The sequence below is a fragment of the Heptranchias perlo genome, chromosome 20 (assembly GCF_035084215.1).
Source record: "Heptranchias perlo isolate sHepPer1 chromosome 20, sHepPer1.hap1, whole genome shotgun sequence".
NCBI lineage: Eukaryota > Metazoa > Chordata > Chondrichthyes > Hexanchiformes > Hexanchidae > Heptranchias > Heptranchias perlo.
Window position 1 is genome coordinate 28,952,730 of NC_090344.1, and position 19,126 is coordinate 28,971,855.

General features: G+C 44.7%; 3 non-coding genes across 3 annotated transcripts; 1 reads left to right on the forward strand and 2 right to left on the reverse strand.

Moving 5' to 3' along the window:
• Positions 1–3,033: 3,033 nt before the first annotated feature.
• On the forward strand, positions 3,034–3,104 carry trnag-gcc (transfer RNA glycine (anticodon GCC)). The gene has a single exon. It is a non-coding gene; the product is annotated as a tRNA-Gly (tRNA).
• Positions 3,105–14,509: 11,405 nt separating this feature from the next.
• On the reverse strand, positions 14,510–14,582 carry trnak-cuu (transfer RNA lysine (anticodon CUU)). Its single transcript has one exon. It is a non-coding gene; the product is annotated as a tRNA-Lys (tRNA).
• Positions 14,583–17,925: 3,343 nt separating this feature from the next.
• trnai-aau (transfer RNA isoleucine (anticodon AAU)) lies at positions 17,926–17,999 on the reverse strand. Its single transcript has one exon. It is a non-coding gene; the product is annotated as a tRNA-Ile (tRNA).
• Between the last annotated feature and the right edge of the window lie 1,127 nt (positions 18,000–19,126).

The following is a 19,126-nucleotide window of genomic DNA, read 5'->3' on the forward strand; positions in this document are numbered from 1 at the left end:
AAAATGAATTGCTCTGAAACAACATAATCGTCTGTCTCGACATCGTCATAGTTTACATTCTACCATAAGTATAGTTTACTCAAATTGCTGCTTTCAATCACTATGAGAGTAACATAAATGTACATATGCAGTGCGTGTACGTACGAGTATTGGTGGCTCTGGGATAGAATTCTGGCCTCTGACACGGATTCGATTCGCGGACAATGCATGAACGTTTCATGTTTTGCACCAATTAGGAAGATGAGTTTCGCCACTCGAGCCGGTTCCGCAAATCTATCAGTCTCAGGTTTAAAATCAACAATTAAGCTGACACTGTCGCTTGCAGAAGTGAGATCCAAACTTCTACCCCCCTTTGCTTGTCGAAGTGTAAACTAATTTCAATCCTGAAATTCCTGACTCCAATTTTTAGGCCAGGTTCCCGAGTCCAAGACATCCGAACGAGCGGGAAGAGTTTCTCTCCATCAACACCAACAGTTCCCCGTAATATCTTGAAAACTTCAATCAAATCAGCCCTTATTCTACTAAATTCCAGGGAATACAACCCTAGTTTGTGTAATCTCCCCTCGTAATTTAACCCTTGGATTCCAGGTATCAATCTAGCAAAATTACACTGCACTACCTCCACGGCCAAAATATCCTTCCTTAGGTGCGGTGCCCAGAATTGAACACAGTACTCCAGGTGTGGTCTAACCAGAGCTTTGTATAGCTGTAGCATAATGTCTATCACCTTGTATTCTGGTCCTTTAGATATAAAAGCTAGTTTTCCATTAGCCTTTTTGATTATTTTCTGTACCTGTCCATGACATTTTAATGATCTATGTATATGGACCGCTAAGTCCCTTTGGAACTCCACGGTTTCGAGCATTTCACCAGTTAGAACGTATTCTGATCAATGCTCTATCGGTCCAAGTTGGATGACCTCATACTTACCTAAATTGAAATCCATTTGCCACAGTTTTGCCCATTCATTTATGATATTAAATACTCTCTGTAATGTTCTGCTTCCATCTACTTTGCTTACAGTGCTGCCCATCTTGGCGTCATCTGCACATGTCGCTCTCTATCCCGTCATCTTATATCAATGAGACCGACTGCACTGGGGTAAATTCATATTCAGCTTCAATCTCCTCATCATATTGAGACATTTATTTTTTCACCTGTGTTGTGCCTTGGAAATTTCCGCACTCTGTCCTCTGGAGCTCAAACATTCTCTGGATATAATTCAATTCCACCAACAGCAACATTGAAAAGATATCGGAAGCACATTGGTGACTTTTCACTAAAAGCAAAGAAAGAAGAGGGATCATGCGGGATTTGAAACTGAGATCGCGCGCGTATCACATAACACAACCCTCCAAGCGAAAATCACACCCCTCGACCAACAAACCGCTGATGCTGAAGCCGTGGAGTCAGTTGAAAGGTGCGCTGCCTCCCACAGCCGATCGGCCATCCTTTCAGACCTCTTCTGTCCATCCAATCTCGTTTTCTGTTCCGGTGCACAGCAATATCAAGTTGTACATTAACTATTTCCAGTCACCAATATTAGTCTCCGTTTAACAAATTGGTTTCGACTGTACGACTTGAATTATGAAGTAAGACGTTTCAGAATGAGTTGCTCTGAAACTACATTGCTTGGGAGGAGACTGAGAGGTGCAGATAAACAGCAAAACCTTGGAGTGTATGTCCACAGATCCCAGAAGGTAGCAGAACAGCTAGATAAGGTGGTTGAGAAGCCATAAAGAATATTCTCCTTTATTAGCCGAGGCATAGAATATAAGAGCAGGGGAGGTTCTGTTAGAAATTTATAAAACAATAGTTAGCCCACAGCAAGAATACTGCGTACAGTTGTGGTCACCACATTACAGGAAAGATGTGATTGCACGAGAGATGGTACAGAGGAGATTTAAGACAATGTTGCCAGAACTGGAGAATTTTAGCTATGAGATTAGATTGGATAAGCTGGGGTTGTTTGCTTTGGAACTGAGGAGGCTGTTGGGAGATTTAATTGAGGTGTTTAACATTATGACGGGCCTTGATCGAGTGTATATTAAGGACCTATTTCCCTTCGTAGGGAGGTTAATAATCAGGATACATCAATCTTAGGTAATCGGTAGAATGATTAGAGGGGAGTGAATTTTTTTTCCATCCAGAGGGTGGTGGGTGTGGGGGTCGGAAAATCACTGCCAGAAAGGGTGGGAGAGGCGGAAACCCTCATCGCATTGAAAAATAAAAACTTCAATATGCACGTGAAGATCCGTAACCGACAAGATTAGGGACCAAACGCTGGAAAGTGAGATGAGGCTCGGTACCGATTTTTCGGCCGGCACAGGCACGATGTGCAGAATGGCTTCCTTCTTTGGCCTAACTTTCTCGGATTCTATGATATAATTGCCGTCTGTCTCGGCATCGCGATAATATACACTCGACCAGAAGTATACTTTAATCAAATTGATGCTTTGTTTCACTGTGAGAGTGAAGAGACATAAGTGTGTAGACATTAGCTGCAGCAGCTGGGTTGCACCTTTACTTTTCCAACCGTCTCAGTGCCATTTTTTTACCTTTCTCTGCTTGTGTTGCAGGTGAGATCAGCCTTCGCCGTTCAAGGAAGCCTGAGAAGCCCGTCGGGCACAACAGAGAGAGAAGAGACAGAGACAGGGAAAGATAGAGAGATGCATGCAAAGAAAATAAAGAGTATAAATGTCAGGTTTTGCAAACGACCAGAATTTAAGTTACAGATTGGGAGAGATTCCTTCTCGGGTCTTGAAATCTTGCAAGAGAAGATTGGACGCTCAATTAAAAGTATCTCTGATGCTGGGAGAGAGGTAAATGCGGTCAATTAACTTCAATTAATCTATTTGAGCATTGAAGAGATCTTTAAACAGTTGGGGGTTGCGAGCAGAATTCAAACCTCGGCAGGAAAACCCAAATGGGGTTTTGAGACCAACGCTTGAACCACTCGGCCATCGCAGCTGTGAACGGCATGTTCGTTTAGACAGCATTCCATATAGGAGCATGTAACTGCTCCAAAAGCCAGCATTGGTGGTTCAGGGGGAGAATTCTCGCTTGCCACGCGGGAGACCCGGGTTCGATTCCCGGCCAATGCAAGATCGTTTTGCATTCTGCACCAATGAGGAACTTCGGAACAGGATTGTGGTATTTGGTCTGTCGAGCCTGTTCCGCAACTCAATACGATCATGGCTGAGTTGTGACCGAAATCCCTGTATCCGCCTTCGTCCCATCTCTCTGAATATCTTTGGTGAACAAAAATCGATAAATCACGGGTTTGAAATTAACAATTGAGCTCGCATCAACTGCTGTTTATGGAAGAGAGTTCCAAACTTCTCCAACACTTTGCTTGCAGAAGTGTTTCCTAACTTCACTCCTGAAAGTCTGACTCTCATGTTTCGCCTATGTCCCCAAGTCCTAGACACCCGAACGAGCGGAAATAGTTTCTATCCATCTACCACATCAGTTCCTCTTAATATCTTGAACATTTCGATCACATCAACTCTTAATCTACTAAATTGAAGGGAATACAACTATAGTTTGTGTAATCTCTCCTCGTAATTTATCGCTTAGAGTCCAGTTATCTTTCTAGTAAATCACACTGCACTCCCTCCAAGGCCAATATATCCTTCCTAAGGTGTGGTGCCCAAAACTGAACACAGTACTCCAGGTGTGGTCCAACCAGAGCTTTGTGTAGCTGTAGCATAATGTCTATTCTCATCCTCCAAACATATAGGCCACCATTCCATTAGCCTTTTTGATTATATTCTGTTCCTGTCCATGACATGTTATTGATCTATGTACATGGACACCGAAGTTCCTTTGGAACTCCACAGTTTCGAATGTTTCACCTTTTATAAAGTATTCTGATCTATCCTTTTGAGGTCCAAAGTGGATGACCTCACACTTGCCTAAATTGAAATCCATTTGCCACAGTTTTGCCCATTCAATCATTATATTAATGTCTCTCTGGAATTTACCAGAATGATACCTGGACTTCAAGGGTGAAGTTACGAAGAGAGATTACACAAATTGGGGTTGCATTCTCCAGAGTTTCGAAGGTTAAGGGGTGATCTGATCGAAGTTTATAAGATATTAAGGGGAACAGATAGGGTGGATAGAGAGAAACTATTTCCGCTGGTTGGGGGTTTTGGAAGTAGGGGGCACTGTCTAAAAATTAGAGCCAGACCTTTCAGGAGCGAGATTAGAAAACATTTCGACACACAAAAGGTTGTAGAAGTTTGGAACTCTCTTCCGCAAATGGCAATTGATACTAGCTCAATTTATAAATTTAAATCTGAGATAGATAGTTTTTTGGCAACCAAAGGTATTAAGGGATATGGGCCAAAGGCAGGTATATGGAGTTAGATCACAGATCAGCCATGATCTTATCAAATGGCGGAGCAGGCACGAGGGGCTGAATGGTCTACTCCTGTTCCTGTGTTCCTCTTCCTATATAATCTGCACTGCTTATAACGCTGCCCATTTTGGTGTCATCGGCAAACTTCCATATGTCGTTCCCTGTCCCGTCATCCAATATCAATGAGACCACCTGAATAGGGGGAGATTCACATTCAGCATCAATCTCTGCATCATCTTGAGACATTTTATTTACTTCACATGTGTTGCACTTTGGAAACTTCAGCACTCTGTCCTCTGGAGCTCAAACATGCACTTTAATCCTACCAACAGGAACACTGAAAAGATGTCAGAAGACAATTGGTGAATTTTACACTCAACGTAGCTGAACAGCAAGAGCTTATTGGGGATTTTACACCGGGACTCTCAGATATTAATCAACCAAAGCCACCGAAACAAGAATCATACATCTAGACCAACCAGACGCTGTTACTTACGTCATGCAGCTAGTTTAAAGTTTCGCTGTCTCCCATAGCCGATCGGCTACCCTTTCAGACCTCTTCTGTCCATCCAATCTCGTTTTCTATTCCGGTACACAGCAATATCAAGTTGTACACTGACTATTTCCAGTCACCAATATTAGTTTCCCTTTACTAAATTGGTTTCGTCTCTACGACTTATATTATCAAGCAAGATGTTTCAGAATTAGTTGCTCGGAAACGACATTGCTTTGGAGGATACTGAGAGGTGTCGTTAAAAAGAGAGACCTTGGAGTGCATGTCCACAGATCCCTGAAGGGAAGAGGAGAGGTGGTTAAGGTGGTTAAAAAGGTATAAAGGATACTTTGCTTTATTAGCCGAGGCATAGAATGTAAGAGCAGGGAGGTTATTCTGGAACTGAATAAAACACTAGTTCGGCTACAGCTGGAGTATTGCGTACAGTTTTGATCACCACATTACAGGAAAGATGGGACTACACTCGAAATGGTACAGAGATTTACGACGATGTTGCGAAGAGTGGAGAATTTTGGCTATGAGGATAGATTGGATAGGCTGAGGTTGTTTTCTCTGGAACCGACGAGGCTGAGGCGAGATTTAATTGAGGTGTATAACATTATCACGGGCCTCGATAGAGTGGATAGGAAGGACATGATTCACGTAGCAGAGAGTTCAATAAAAAGGGTCATAGATTTAAGGTAATTGGTAGAAGGATTAGAGTGGAGCAGAGGGGAATTTTGCTCCACCCAGCGGGTGGTGGGGGTCTGGAACTCACTGCCTGAGAGGGTGAGAGAAGCAGAAACCCTCATCGGGTTTAAAAAGCACATCGATATGCACTTGAAGAGCCGTAACCGACAAGACTACGGACTAAACGCTGGTAAGTCGGGTGATGCTGGATATCTCTTTTCCGGCCGGTACAAACATGATGGGCCGAATGGCCTCCGCTAACGTAAATTTTAATGATTCTATGATATGTTTTGCCGTCTGTCTCGGCATGGTGATAACATACACTCTCCCATAAGTATACTTTAATCAAATTGGTGCTTTGTTTTACTGTGAGAGCGAAGAGATCTTAATGTTTCGACATTGACTGCAGCAGCTGGGTTGCACCTTTACTTTTACTACCGTCTCAACCTTTCTTTAACCTTCTCTGCTGGTGTTGCAGGATCGATCAGCCGTCGCCGTTCACGGAAGCCTGAGAAGTCCATTAGAGGACAACACAAGAGACAGAGACAGGGAGAGATAGAGAAATGCATGCAAAGAAAATAAAGAGAATAAATAGAATCATAGAATCATAAAATGGTTACAGCAGAGAGGGAGGCCATTCGGCCCATCGAGCTCGTGCCGGCTCGTTGTTAAAGCAGTCAAGATAGTCCCATTCCCCCGCTCCTTCCCGTTAGCCCCGAATTTATTTCCCTTCAAGTATTTATCGAATTGCTTTTTGAAAGCCACCTTTCAATCAGCGCATTCCAGATTATAACTACTCGCTGGGTAAAGAACTGTTTCCTCATATCGCCTTTGGTTCTTTTGCCAATCACCTTAAATCTGTGTCCTCTGGTTCTCGACCCTTCCGCCAATGGGAACAGTTTCTCTTTATTTATTTATCTCAACCCTTCATGATTTTGAACACTTCGATCAAATCTCCTCTTAACGTTCTCTGCTCGAAGGAGAACAACCCCAGCACCGGCTAAATGCGGTCAATTAGCTTCAATTCATTTATTTGAGCATTAAACAGCTCTTTAAACATTACTGTGACATTATGGTAGCGCGGCCTCGCGGTCGAAGGTGTTAAATTTAATTTCTATAGAGGCGTGGGTTTGAATCCCACTGCTGTTAGAATTTCTGCCAGTGTTTATTTTGACCTGTTCACAGAAAACCCGATTGCAGTGCGATGGAGCAGAGGATGTGAAAGAAGCTGAAAGTGAACGTGCAGATATTATTTTCATCACGGGGACAGGACACGTTTCTCACCTTAAGATTCTTTGCAGCAGAGTAGGAGAGGTGATCAAAGTGACCGGGCTCTAGCAGCGCAATCAGTCAGTGCGCGGTCCTTATATGAACGTACAAGGTCGGGAAATGGCGAGGTTGTTGGTTGAGTCTCACCGAGATCAACGAATCCTTTTCCTTGTGAACATTTCGAACGGAGCTGAACGTATAATTGAGTGTTCCAAAATGCATCAATTATTTGTATCGCCACGTGGTTCCTCTTGTTGTAATATCAGATGAGATATTTCGTGTTATCAGTTTACAGGAGGGAGGCTGCGGTGTTGGAGCCGCAAACTATGATTTTGATCACTACAAATTATGGAATTTAGCCTGAGCTTTAACCCTGCGCGTTCGACCGCTCAGTCACGATACTTTCCATCTTGCGATCTTCAGGAGCTACTTTCACAGGAATAGAATTACTGCAAGCAAGAATTCTACCCCTCAAGCACCAATGCTCGAAAAGCAGCAGGATGAATGTGTCCAGTTAGAAACCTGTCTGAAGGAACATTCAGTCTGACAGAGCCGGAAGTCCAGCAGATTGACTTTTGCGGTGAGCAGATGATGTGCCTCCATCTTGAGAGTGTTTCGCCAATCCAGCTCAGAGAGGATTAAGCATTATAAATTCGGGTGGGACTGGAGCCACTTGTATCAGAGGAAGTGGAGGGGGTTATTTCCCTTCCTTGACGGGCATTAATGATCCTGTTGCGGTTTTGCTGCAAAATTTCACTTCCCAGCGCCGAAATCACCGAACCCTGAACTGAAATTCAACGATGGTGAGATTTGGACACACAACTTTTGCAGTGATTAGAAGAAGTCCCACGTGCTATCCATGGCACCACAAATCGGCTATCGATTAGGTTATTTCACGTTACCCATATGCTGCTTTGGAACTTTTGCTGCGGTGCCGTCAGTGGTTCAAACGCTCAGTGGGGATTCATAGCGCTCCTGAGAAATCGACACAGGGACGGTTTGTGCAATACATAATCCTCTCTCTCTCTCCCATTTGCTCACTCTCGCTTTCTCTCTTGAGCTCTCACTCTCCCCGTTTATCTCAAGAGGGCTGGAAAACAAGGGGTGGATGTTATGTTACAGCTGCACAGAGCTCTGGCGAGACCCCATCTGGAGGATTGCATTCAGTTCCGGGCACCCACCTCAGGAAGGATGTATTAACCTGGACGCTCGAGGGGCTGAATGGCCTACTCATGTTCCCAAGTTCCAATGAATGGAACAATAATTCAAGTATAGAGACCCTAATGTATCAGGATGAGTTAGTGAAGAATGTTTTCTGTTTGAAGTACTGATTTCATTAATTGAATACTCCCAGTATCCTACCTCATTGCAGCCCAGTCCGGACAAACTGCTCGAACAGAGTGGCATTTTCTGTGAGGACACGAAAGACTTGTTCAGGCCATGTCAGTACCGAGTGTGGGTAGGCCTGAGCGTGAAATGGAAAAGTGAGGTGAAATACTCCCACAAGCAGCGGATGTCTCTGTTTCCATTTCCAAAATGCACGCACGCACGGGCCCATGATCCCCACTCACACTCTCCTTCCAATCTCACACACCATTGCTTTGGTTTGAAATCGTGTATGTTTTCACAATGGGATTTAATTTGAAGAAAACAGTGCTGTAACAACCCGGGGATATTGAAGAGATGCAGTACAAGAAGATACCTTAAAGGCAAATGATAACAATGGATGTTCTCACACTGTGAGCTACAGTTGAAGGCTGACAACATTTAAAGTCTCATGCAGCAGGTCCGGGTCCAAATCTTTCACGTGGCATCTCCTTCTGTTTCTGTCACTCCTTTTCCTCCACGTAGAGTGGATTTGGAATTCCTGTGCGGCTGCATTGCGCATTTTCCAGATCTGCTTCGAGCGCAATTCACTCCAGTTCATCAATTGCAGACATTAGTTTGATCAAGGGGAGAGGACACCTTTTCACAGACAAGGGCTGTTCATCCTATTGTTTTTCTAGCAGAGTAGGGCAGATGATCAAAGTAACCGGATTGGGTGAACTGTCCGTACAGGTGCCTGGTGGGCTCGTGGTTATGATTCGGCGTTCACACCTCTATAATTAATTACATGAAACCAAATAAACTCGACGAAAAGAGGAATATTTCTGTAAACACCATTAACCAACCTATAACATTCTGTTGCAGACTGAAAGAGACGCTAACGTGGTTACCGAGTGACAGTCACAAGTTTAATAATGATTTGTTTTGTATGTGAAACGCTTTTCAGACTGCATTTTAGGAGACTGGTTGCACAGCTTGCTGGAGTAAAACATGCCACAATGTCGTGATCGCGGGTTTGATTCCTGTATGGGTTGATAAGGGCCTTTGTTTTGGGTTTTCGTAATTTTAAAATCCAAGCTTTACAATCAGATCCACAGACAAATTCACGGGACAATTTTATTGAATAACATCCATTGTAACTTTACCCCTGGGCCGGAGAAACACGTCTTTCTTTTTCTTTTTCTTTCTCCGGTTTGCAGAGAAACATTCAACTCGCGGCCTGTTCCCATTAATGATCATCAGCAACAACAGAAAGACAGAGCGGGTCTGACCGCCCCGAGATGTGGAAAAGGGATCAGTTTAGAACAAATGCATCAAATCAAATGGTCACCCGGCACCGAGAGAGGAAAAACCAAGAGGAAAAGGCAGAAGGTAACAGAGAAATAAAAACCAAATACAGACGATATAAATATTTCCCATCGTTGATGTCTCTCTGTTCCATCCCCAATCCTTCAGTGGCGGGGATAAAATTTCACTGCCAGTAAATGCGAGAATCGACCCAAAGAAGAAGAAACTAAATAACCAAAAACTGCCAAACACTGGGTTACACCAAAGACCTTTAAGTTTTCAGTCTAATGCAACCGCGACTGAGCTGTTGGGACACCAAAGCAAATGCAATTTTTCGCCATTGTCTTGCAAGAAAATATCACCCCAGCGACGCCTTGCTGTTCATTACTGCACTTCATATATAAACATCACACTCAGAAATACCCAACCACAGTCCATCGATAAACACCGCACTCATATATACACATCCACTGTTCAAGATAAAAACACCGCACTCATGCACACAACAACAGTCCATATATAAACATCGAACTTATATATGCACACTCACAGTTCATATATAAACATCACACTCATATATACACACCCACAGTTCATATATAAACATCTCACTCATATATACACACCCACAGTTCATAGATAAACATCGCACTCACAAATGCACACCCACAGTTCATATGTCAATACTGCACTCATATATACACATCCACTGTTCGGATATAAACATCTCACTCATACACACTCACACACAGTTCATATTTAAACATCGCACACCTATATATACACCGACAGTTCATATATAAACATCGCACCCACATATACAAATCCACAGTCCATATATCAACATCGCACTCATAGAAACATACCCACATTTCATATATAAACATCGCACGCATATATAAACACCCACAGTTCATATATAAACATTGCATTCATATACACTCACCCACAGCTCATATATAAATATCGCATTCATTGATAGTCACCCACAGCTTATATATAAAAATCGCATTTTTTTTATTCGTGCATGCGATGTGGGCGTCGCTGGCGAGGCCAGCATTTATTGCCCATCCCTAATTGCCCTTCCAGAACTGCTGCAGTTCCTGCGGTGAAGCTTCTCCCACAGTGCGGTTAGGAAGGGAGTTCCAGGATTTTGACCCAGCGACGATGAAGGAACGGCGATATATTTCCAAGTCGGGATGGTGTGTGACTTGGCGGGGAACGTGCAGGTGGTGTTGTTCCCATGTGCCTGCTGCCCTTGTCCTTCTAGGTGGTAGAGGTCGCGGGTTTGGGAGGTGCTGTCGAAGAAGCCTTGGCGAGTTGCTGCACTGCATCCTGTGGATGGTAAACACTGCAGCCACGGTGCGCCGGTGGTGAAGGGAGTGAATGTTTACGGTGGTGGATGGGGTGCCAATCAAGCGGGCTGCTTTGTCCTGGATGGTGTCGAGCTTCTTATGTGTTGTTGGAGCTGCACTCATCCAGGCGAGTGGAGAGTATTCCATCACACTCCTGACTTGTAACTTGTGGATGGTAGAAAGGCTTTGGGGGGTCAGGATGTGAGTAACTCGCCGCAGAATATCTGACCTGCTCTTGCAGCCACAGTATTGATATGGCTGGTCCAGTTAAGTTTCTGGTCAATGGTGAGACCCAGGATGTTGATGGTGGGGGATTCGGCGATGGTAATGCCTTTGAATGTCAAGGGGAGGTGGTTAGACTGTCTCTTATAGGAGATGGTCATTGCCTGGCCCTTGTCTGGCGCCAATGTTACTTGCCACTTATGAGTCCAAGCCTGGATGTTGTCCATGTCTTGCTACATGCCGGCTCAGACTGCTTCGTTATTTGAGGGGTTGCGAATGGAACTGAACACTTTGCAATCATCAGTGAACATCCCCATTTCTGACCTTCTGATGGAGGGAAGGTCATTGATGAAGCAGCTGAAGATGGTTGGGCCTAGGACACTGCCCTGAGGAACTCCTGCAGCAATGTCCTGGGGCTGAGATGTTTGGCCTCCAACAACCATTATTATCTTCCTTTTTGCTAAGTATGACTCCAGCCACTGGAGAGTTTTCCCCCTGATTCCCATTGACTTCAATTTTACTGGAGCTCCTTGGTGCCACACTCGCTCAAATGCTGCCTTGTTGTCAGGGGCATTCACTCTCACCTCACCTCTGGAATTCAGCTCTTTTTTCCATGTTTGGACCAAGGCTGTAATGAGGTCTGGAGCCGAGTAGCCCTGGCGGAAACCAAACAGAGCATTGGTGAGCAGGTTATTGGTGAGTAATTGACGCTTGATAGCAATGTCGACGACACGTTCCATCACTTTGTTGATGATTGAGAGTAGACTGATGGGACGGTAATTGGCCGGATTGGATTTGTCCTGCTTTTTGTGGACAGGACATACCTGGGCAATTTTCCTCGTTGTCGGGTAGATGCCAGTGTTGTAGCTGTGCTGGAACAGTTTGGCGAGAGGCGCAGCTCGTTCTGGAGCACAAGTCTTCAGCACTACAGCCGGGATGTTGTCGGTGCCCATAGCCTTTGCTGTATCCAGTGCACTCAGCCGTTTCTTGATATCAAGTGGAGTGATTCGAATTGGCTGAAGACTGGCTTCTGTGATGGTGGAGATATCGGGAGGAAGCTGAGATGGATCATCCACTTGGCACTTCTTCCTGAAGATGGTTGCAAACGCTTCAGCCTTGTCTTTTGCACTCACGTGCTGGATTCTGCCCTCATTGAGGATGGGGATGTTTACACAGCCTCCTCCTCCCGTTAGTTGTTTAATTGTCCACCACCATTCACGACTGGATGTGGCAGGACTGCAGAGCTTTGATCTGATCCGTTGGTTGTGGATTCGCTTAGCTCTGTCGATGGCATGTTGCTTCCGCTGTTTAACTTTCATGTAGTCCTGAATTGTAGCTTCACCAGGTTGGCACCTAATTTTTAGATACGCCTGATGCTGTTCCTGGCATGCTCTTCTGCACTCCACATTGAACCAGGGTTGATCCCCTGGCTTGTTTTTTAATGGTAGAGTGAGGAATATGCCGGGCCAAGATATTACAGATTATGCTGGAATACAATTCTGCTGCTGCTGATGGCCCGCAACACCTCATGGATGCCCAGTTTTGAGCTGCTTGACCTGTTCTGAATCTATCCCATTTAGCACGCTGATAGTGCCACACAACACGTTGGATTGTGTCCTCAGTGCGAAGACTGGACTTCGTCTCCACGAGGACGGTGCGGTGGTCACTCCTACCAACACTGTCATGGACAGATGCATTTGCGACAGGTAGATTGGTGACGACGAGGTCAAGTAACTTTTTCCCTCGTGTTGGTTCTCTCACCATCTGCCGCAGTTCCAGTCTGGCAGCTATGTCCTTCGGGCCTCGGCCAGCTCAGTCAGCAGTGATACGACCGAGCCACTCTTGGTGATGGACATTGAAGTCCTCCATCTCGAGTACATCCTGTGCCCTTGCTACCCTCAGTGCTTCCCCCAAGTGGTGTTCAACATGGAGGAGGATTGATACATCAGCTGAGGGAGGGCGGTTGGTGGTAATCTGCAGGAGCTTTTCTTGCACTTGTTTGACCTGATGCCATGAGATTTCATGGGGTCCAGAGTCAATGTTGAGGACTCCCAGGGCCACTCCCTCCTGACTGTATATCACTGCACCGCCACCTCTGTTCGGTCTGTCCTGCCGGTGGGACAGGACATGCACAGGGATGGTGATGGAAGAATCTGGGACGTTGGCTGAAAGGTATGATTCTGTAAGTATGGCTATGTCAGGCTGTTGCTTGACTAGTCAGTGGGTCAGCTCTCCCAATTTTGGCACAAGTCCCCAGATGTTAGTGAGGAGGACTTTGCAGGGTCGACTGGGCTTGGTTTGCCTTTGTCGTGTCCGGTGCCGAGTGGTCCGATGCCGGGTGGTCCGTCCGGTTTTATTCTTATTATGACTTTTATTAGCGAGATTTTACAACTGAGTGGCTTGCTCGGCCTTTTCAGAGGGCAATTAAGAATCAACCACATTGCTGTGGCTCATTTATGCTCACTCACAGTTCACATATAAACATCGCATTCATATATACTCACCCACAGTTCATATATAAACATCGCACTCATATTTTTAAACCCACAGTTCACATATAAACATCGCTCTCATATATAAACTCATTCGGTTTGTAAAGCAACAGCGCGCTCATACACCCACACCCAGTTTATAGTAGCAGATCGGTACCGATCGCCGATAGAGCTCTCAGATTCCGAGTCTCCGAAGTAGCAGCGACCGAACAAATTCTGGATCTCATCCTTAACACAGACCGGTCGATCCACCTGTAAAATTACATCGCACTTGGATATCAGGGAGGGTAATGGTTTCTGAGAATGTATCAGGGAGCCTCATGGCTTCTCATTGGCGATCCATCGGGGCAATGGGATCTCAGAGAGGGGGAGGGACTGTCAGAGGGTATCAGAGAGTGTAAGGGGATCTCAGAGCGGGGAAGGGATAGTCAGATGTCATCAGAAAGTGTCAGGGGGCTCAGAGAAGGGAAGGGACTGTCAGAGGGCATCGGAGAGTACATTAAGAACTGAGAGAGGGGAAGGACTGCCGAGTCTGAGAGAGTGTAAGGGGGCTCAGGGCAGATCTGTGCAAGGGGCACTCAGTGGGTATGAGAGAAGGTAAAGAACGCTGACAAGGTTCAAAGATGATCATGGACTCTCTGAGGTCAGAGACAGAGTGTATCAGAGAAGTTAAGGAGCTCAGCGAGAATCAAAGAGGGTAAGGGGGGCTCAGGATGTATCAGAGAGGCGAATGGATCCAGAGATGTCATCTTCTAAATATTACAATTTCGAACATTCAACATTTTTGATCACAGCAATAAATGAAGCCGATTGAACCGATAATCTGCCGTGTCCCATCTGGAGGGAATGAGAAGGTAGAATCGGGAGGGACTGGATATTTGGCAACGCTCAAGGTTTCATTTCACACAGCTCAGTGTTGTGTCTGTTTTTTAACTGGATTTCATGAACTCGAGAAAAGAGGTTGCAATTTGAAAATTTTATTACCCATTGTGAAAAATAGAACACAAATCGCCCAACGTGGGTCTCGAACCCACGACCCTGAGATTAAGAGTCTCATACTCTACCGACTGAGCTAGCCGGGCTGGTTACTAAAATTCTTCCCATTCTATTATTGTAGAGAGACAGCTGTTGGCTTTGCTGCAGGGGTTCAGTTCGTTCTGCAATCTCAGGGTTTCTCCTTCTGTGCACCTGATTTTCATTCTGGAGTCAGTCTGATGCCTTTTGCACATCATTCAGCACCACGCTGAGCTGAAAAGGAACATCGGAACAGGAGAGGGCCATTCAGCCCCTCTTCCTGCTGTGCCATTCAATTCGATCATGACGTGATCTGCAACTCAACTCTCCTTCCCCGCCTTGGACACAAATCCCTTGGAACCCAAACCGAGAAATGATCTATCAATATCAGTCTTGAAAATTTGAATTGAGCCACAATCCACATCCTTTTGGCCGAGAGAGTTCCAGCTTTCGGCCGTATTTTGTTTGCTAAAGTAATTCCTGATTTCTTGCCTGATTGGTCTGTCTCCAATTTCAAGATTAAAACCCCTCATTATGGATTCCGCCAACATCGAGAGAGATGACACAAAGATAGACAGAATTATAAGCAGTGCAGATGGAAAAATGAGATTACAGAGATATTACGAGATTAAGTGAATGGGCAAAACTGCGGCCAATGGATTTTAACGTAAGCAAGTGTGAGGCCGTCCACTTTGGACCTCAAAAAGATAGATAAGAAAACATATTAATGGATGTTACTCCAAAAAATTAACCTCATGACATTTTCTGCGAATTCGCTTGTTTCAAAAGTCTGCCAAACTTTTAAAAGTTACCAAAATCTCATGGCCCGTACGGGGATCGAACCCGCGACCATGAGTTATGAGTACCATGCTGTAGCCAACTGAGCTAACCGGCCATTTATACAGCTTAGCTTTATGGGCTTACCCACGTGTTGGGTAGTTTGTGTTTATTTTTAAACCGGCTGACAGGGTTTTTGAACGAATGTTGAAGAAACCACATCCCTTAAACATTGTTACTTGTTTCTGTATACATTGTCGAGGATGCAGATCAAAATTAACAAACAAAGAGCACATTAATGTAACAAATTAAATTCCGATCAATATTATTTTACTAACAATGAACAGCCCATCCATAAAACACTGCCCCGCTATAAAACCTGTGGGCAGGACCCTGAGCTACTGTGAAAATGATATCACCGCAACGTGATTCGATCATGATGCGTTTTGACGTTGAGTCAGATATCTGTCTGTCTATCTGTCTGTCTGTTTATCCGTCTGATTGGGTCTCTGCCTTATTCTCAGGCCAGGCTTTTTGTTTGCTGGCTGCAGGCCTCGCTCCCCGACTGACTGACTGTCAGAATCAATGACTGTGACTGACTGTCTGCCCACTTATGGCCACATTTCTGAGTTCCTGCCTTCGCTCTGTGTCGCAGGCCTGTCTCTGTCCCTTAGGATGACAACACACCCACAAGCTTCACGACTGAACGCAGGTTTGGTCAGTCTGTCCTCGCAGGTCCTTCGGAAGCTAATGATTTTGAACTGAATTATTTTTCCTGAGTGTCTTGTGAAGTTTTGTTCAGTGATATGTTTACGAAAGAGAACGGAGGAAACAGTTAGTGTGCAACTCGCCATTTCTCTACATCGGAATAGAAAATGTGATTGGATGGATAGAAGAGGTCTGAAAGGATGGCCGATCGGCTGTGGGTGGCACCGAATTCTGCAGTGGCTGCAGTGGTTCATTACCGGTAATGAAAATGAGGTAATATACAACCACAAGCTGCCGCTGAAAATCATTCAATTTCCCAAACTTGACCCACCGAATCAAATGAAACTCGTGGGAAAGCGATAAGACAACGCCGGTCTATCGGGCATCGTTTGAAGCAACTGGCAGTGTAAAGTGGCATCTACAGCCATGCAAGTACTGCCATGTGCCGCTGCGATCGCCGAGTGGTTGAAGCGTTACATTCAAGATCAAATGGAGTTTTCCTTCGCAGGTTTGATTTCTGCTCGCTGAATTATTGTTTAAAGATCCGTTCAATGCTCAAATGAATGAACTGGATCTAACTCACTTCATTTATCTCTCTCAGAGCATGAGAGATACTCGAGCGTGGCCGGCGCTTTTAATTGGGTGCCCAATGTAATCTTGCAAAATTCAAATACACAAGAAAGAATCTTGCCCAATCTGCAACTAAAATTCTGCTACTTTGCAGAACCACCCATTTATACTCGACTTTATTTACATGAATCTCTCTATCTCTCCCTGTCTCTTGTCTCTATGTTGTCCCCTGATGGAATTCTCAGGCTTCCTGGAACGGTGAAGGCTGATCGAACCTGCAACACCAGCAGGGAAAGGGAAAGAAAATAAAGACTGAGACGGTCGGAAAAGGAAAGGTGCAACCCAGCAGATAAATTCGTAGCTAATGTCTCCACATTTTTGTCTCTTCGCCCTCACAGTGAAAGAAAACAGCAATGTGAGTAAAATATACTCATGGCAGCTTGTATCCTCTGACGATGCCGAGACAGATGCCAATGTAGCTTCAGATTAACTAATTCTGAAAAGTATTGTTTGAAAAAACAAGTCGTACATTGTAAACGAATTTAGTAAAGAGAGGCTAATATTGGTGAATGGAAATAGGAAGTGTACAACTTGATATTGCTGCATATAGGAATAGAAAACGAGATTGGGTGGACAGAAGCGGTTGGAAAGGATAGCCGATCGGCGGAAGACTATGTTGAAATGTTAGACCGGCTGCAGGCCTTTCGAGCAAGCGGCTCGTTGATCTTGGGGTATGATTCTCGCTTTGGGCGTCGGGGTATGATTTTCGCTTTCGGCGTTTTTCTAATGAAATATGCGAGAGGTCCTGGGTTCAAATCCTGGACGAGCCCTGTTATCTCACTGCTTTTTCGTGAAAAGTCACCAATTGGATTCTGACATCTTTGCAGTTGTTCGAATTGAATTATATTTGAGCTCCAGAGGACAAAGTGCAGAAGTTTCCAAGGCGCAACACACACGGAGTAAATAAAATGTCTCAAGATGATGTGGAGATTGAAGCTGAATGTGAATTTACCCCAATTCAGGCGGTCTCATTGATATTAGATGACGGGATCGAGAACCACATATCCAAGTTTGCCGATGACACAAAGATAGACAGAATTATAAGCAGTGTGGATGGAAGAATGAGATTACAGAGAGATATTACTAGATTAAGTGAATGGGCAAAACTGCGGTAAATGGATTTCAACGTAAGCAAGTTTGAGGCCGTCCACTTTGGACCTCAAAAAGATAGATCAAAAAACATATTAATGGATGTTACTCCAAAAAATTGACCTCATGACATTTTGTGTGGATTCGCTTGTTTCGAAAGTCTGCCAAACTTTTAAAAGTTAACAAAATATTGCAATAGAAACCATATGGCCCGTACGGGAATCGAACCCGCGACCTTGGCGTTATTAGCACCACGCTATAACCAAGTGAGCTAACCGGCCATGTGTACATCTTCGCTTTATGGGCTTACCCGCGTGTTGGGTAGTTTGTGTTTATTTTTACACCAGCTGACAGGGTTTTACAACGAATATTGAATAAACCACATCACTTAAACATTGTTACTTGTTTCTGTATATACTGTCGAGGATGTAGATCAAAATTAACAAACAAAGAGCACTTTAATGTAACAAATTAAATTCCGATCAATATTATTTTACCAACAATGAACAGCCCATCCATAAAACACTGCCCCGCTCTGAAACCTGTGGGCAGGACCCTGAGAAGCTGTGAAAATGATATCACCGCAACGTGATTCGATCACGCTGCGATTTGACGTTGAGTCAGATGTCTGTCTGTCTATCTGTCTGTCTGTTTATCCGTCTGATTGGGTCTCTGCCTTATTCTCAGGCCAGGCTTTTTGTTTGCTGGCTGCAGGCCTCGCTCCCCGACTTCCTGAACAACTACCGGGCCGTGTGTCAGAATCAATGACTGTGACTGACTGTCTGCCCATTTATGGCCACATTTCTGAGTTCCTGCCATCGCTCTGTGTCGCAGGCCTGTCTCTGTCCCTTCGGATCACAACACACCCACAAGCTTCACGACTGAACGCAGGTTTGGTCAGTCTGTCCTCGCAGGTCCTTCGGAAGCTAATGATTTTGAACTGAATTATTTTTCCTGAGTGACTTGTGAAGCTTTGTTCAGTGATATGTTTGCGAAAGAGAACGGAGGAAATAGTTAGTGTGCAACTCGACATTTCTCTACATCGGAATAGAAAACGTGATTGGATGGATAGAAGAGGTCTGAAAGGATGGCCGATCGGCTGTGGGTGGCACCGAATTCTGCAGTGGCTGCAGTGGTTCATTACCGGTAATGAAAATGAGGTAATATACTACCACAAGCTGCCGCTGAAAATCATTCAATTTCCCAAACTTGACCCACCGAGTCAAATGAAGCTCCTTGGAAAGCTACAAGACAACGCCGGTCTATCGGGCATCGTTTGAAGCAACTGGCAGTTTAAAGTGGCATCTACAGCCATGTAAGTACTGCCATGTGCCGCTGCGATCGCCGAGTGGTTGAAGCGTTAAATTCAAGATCAAATGGAGTTTTCCTTCGCAGGTTTGATTTCTGC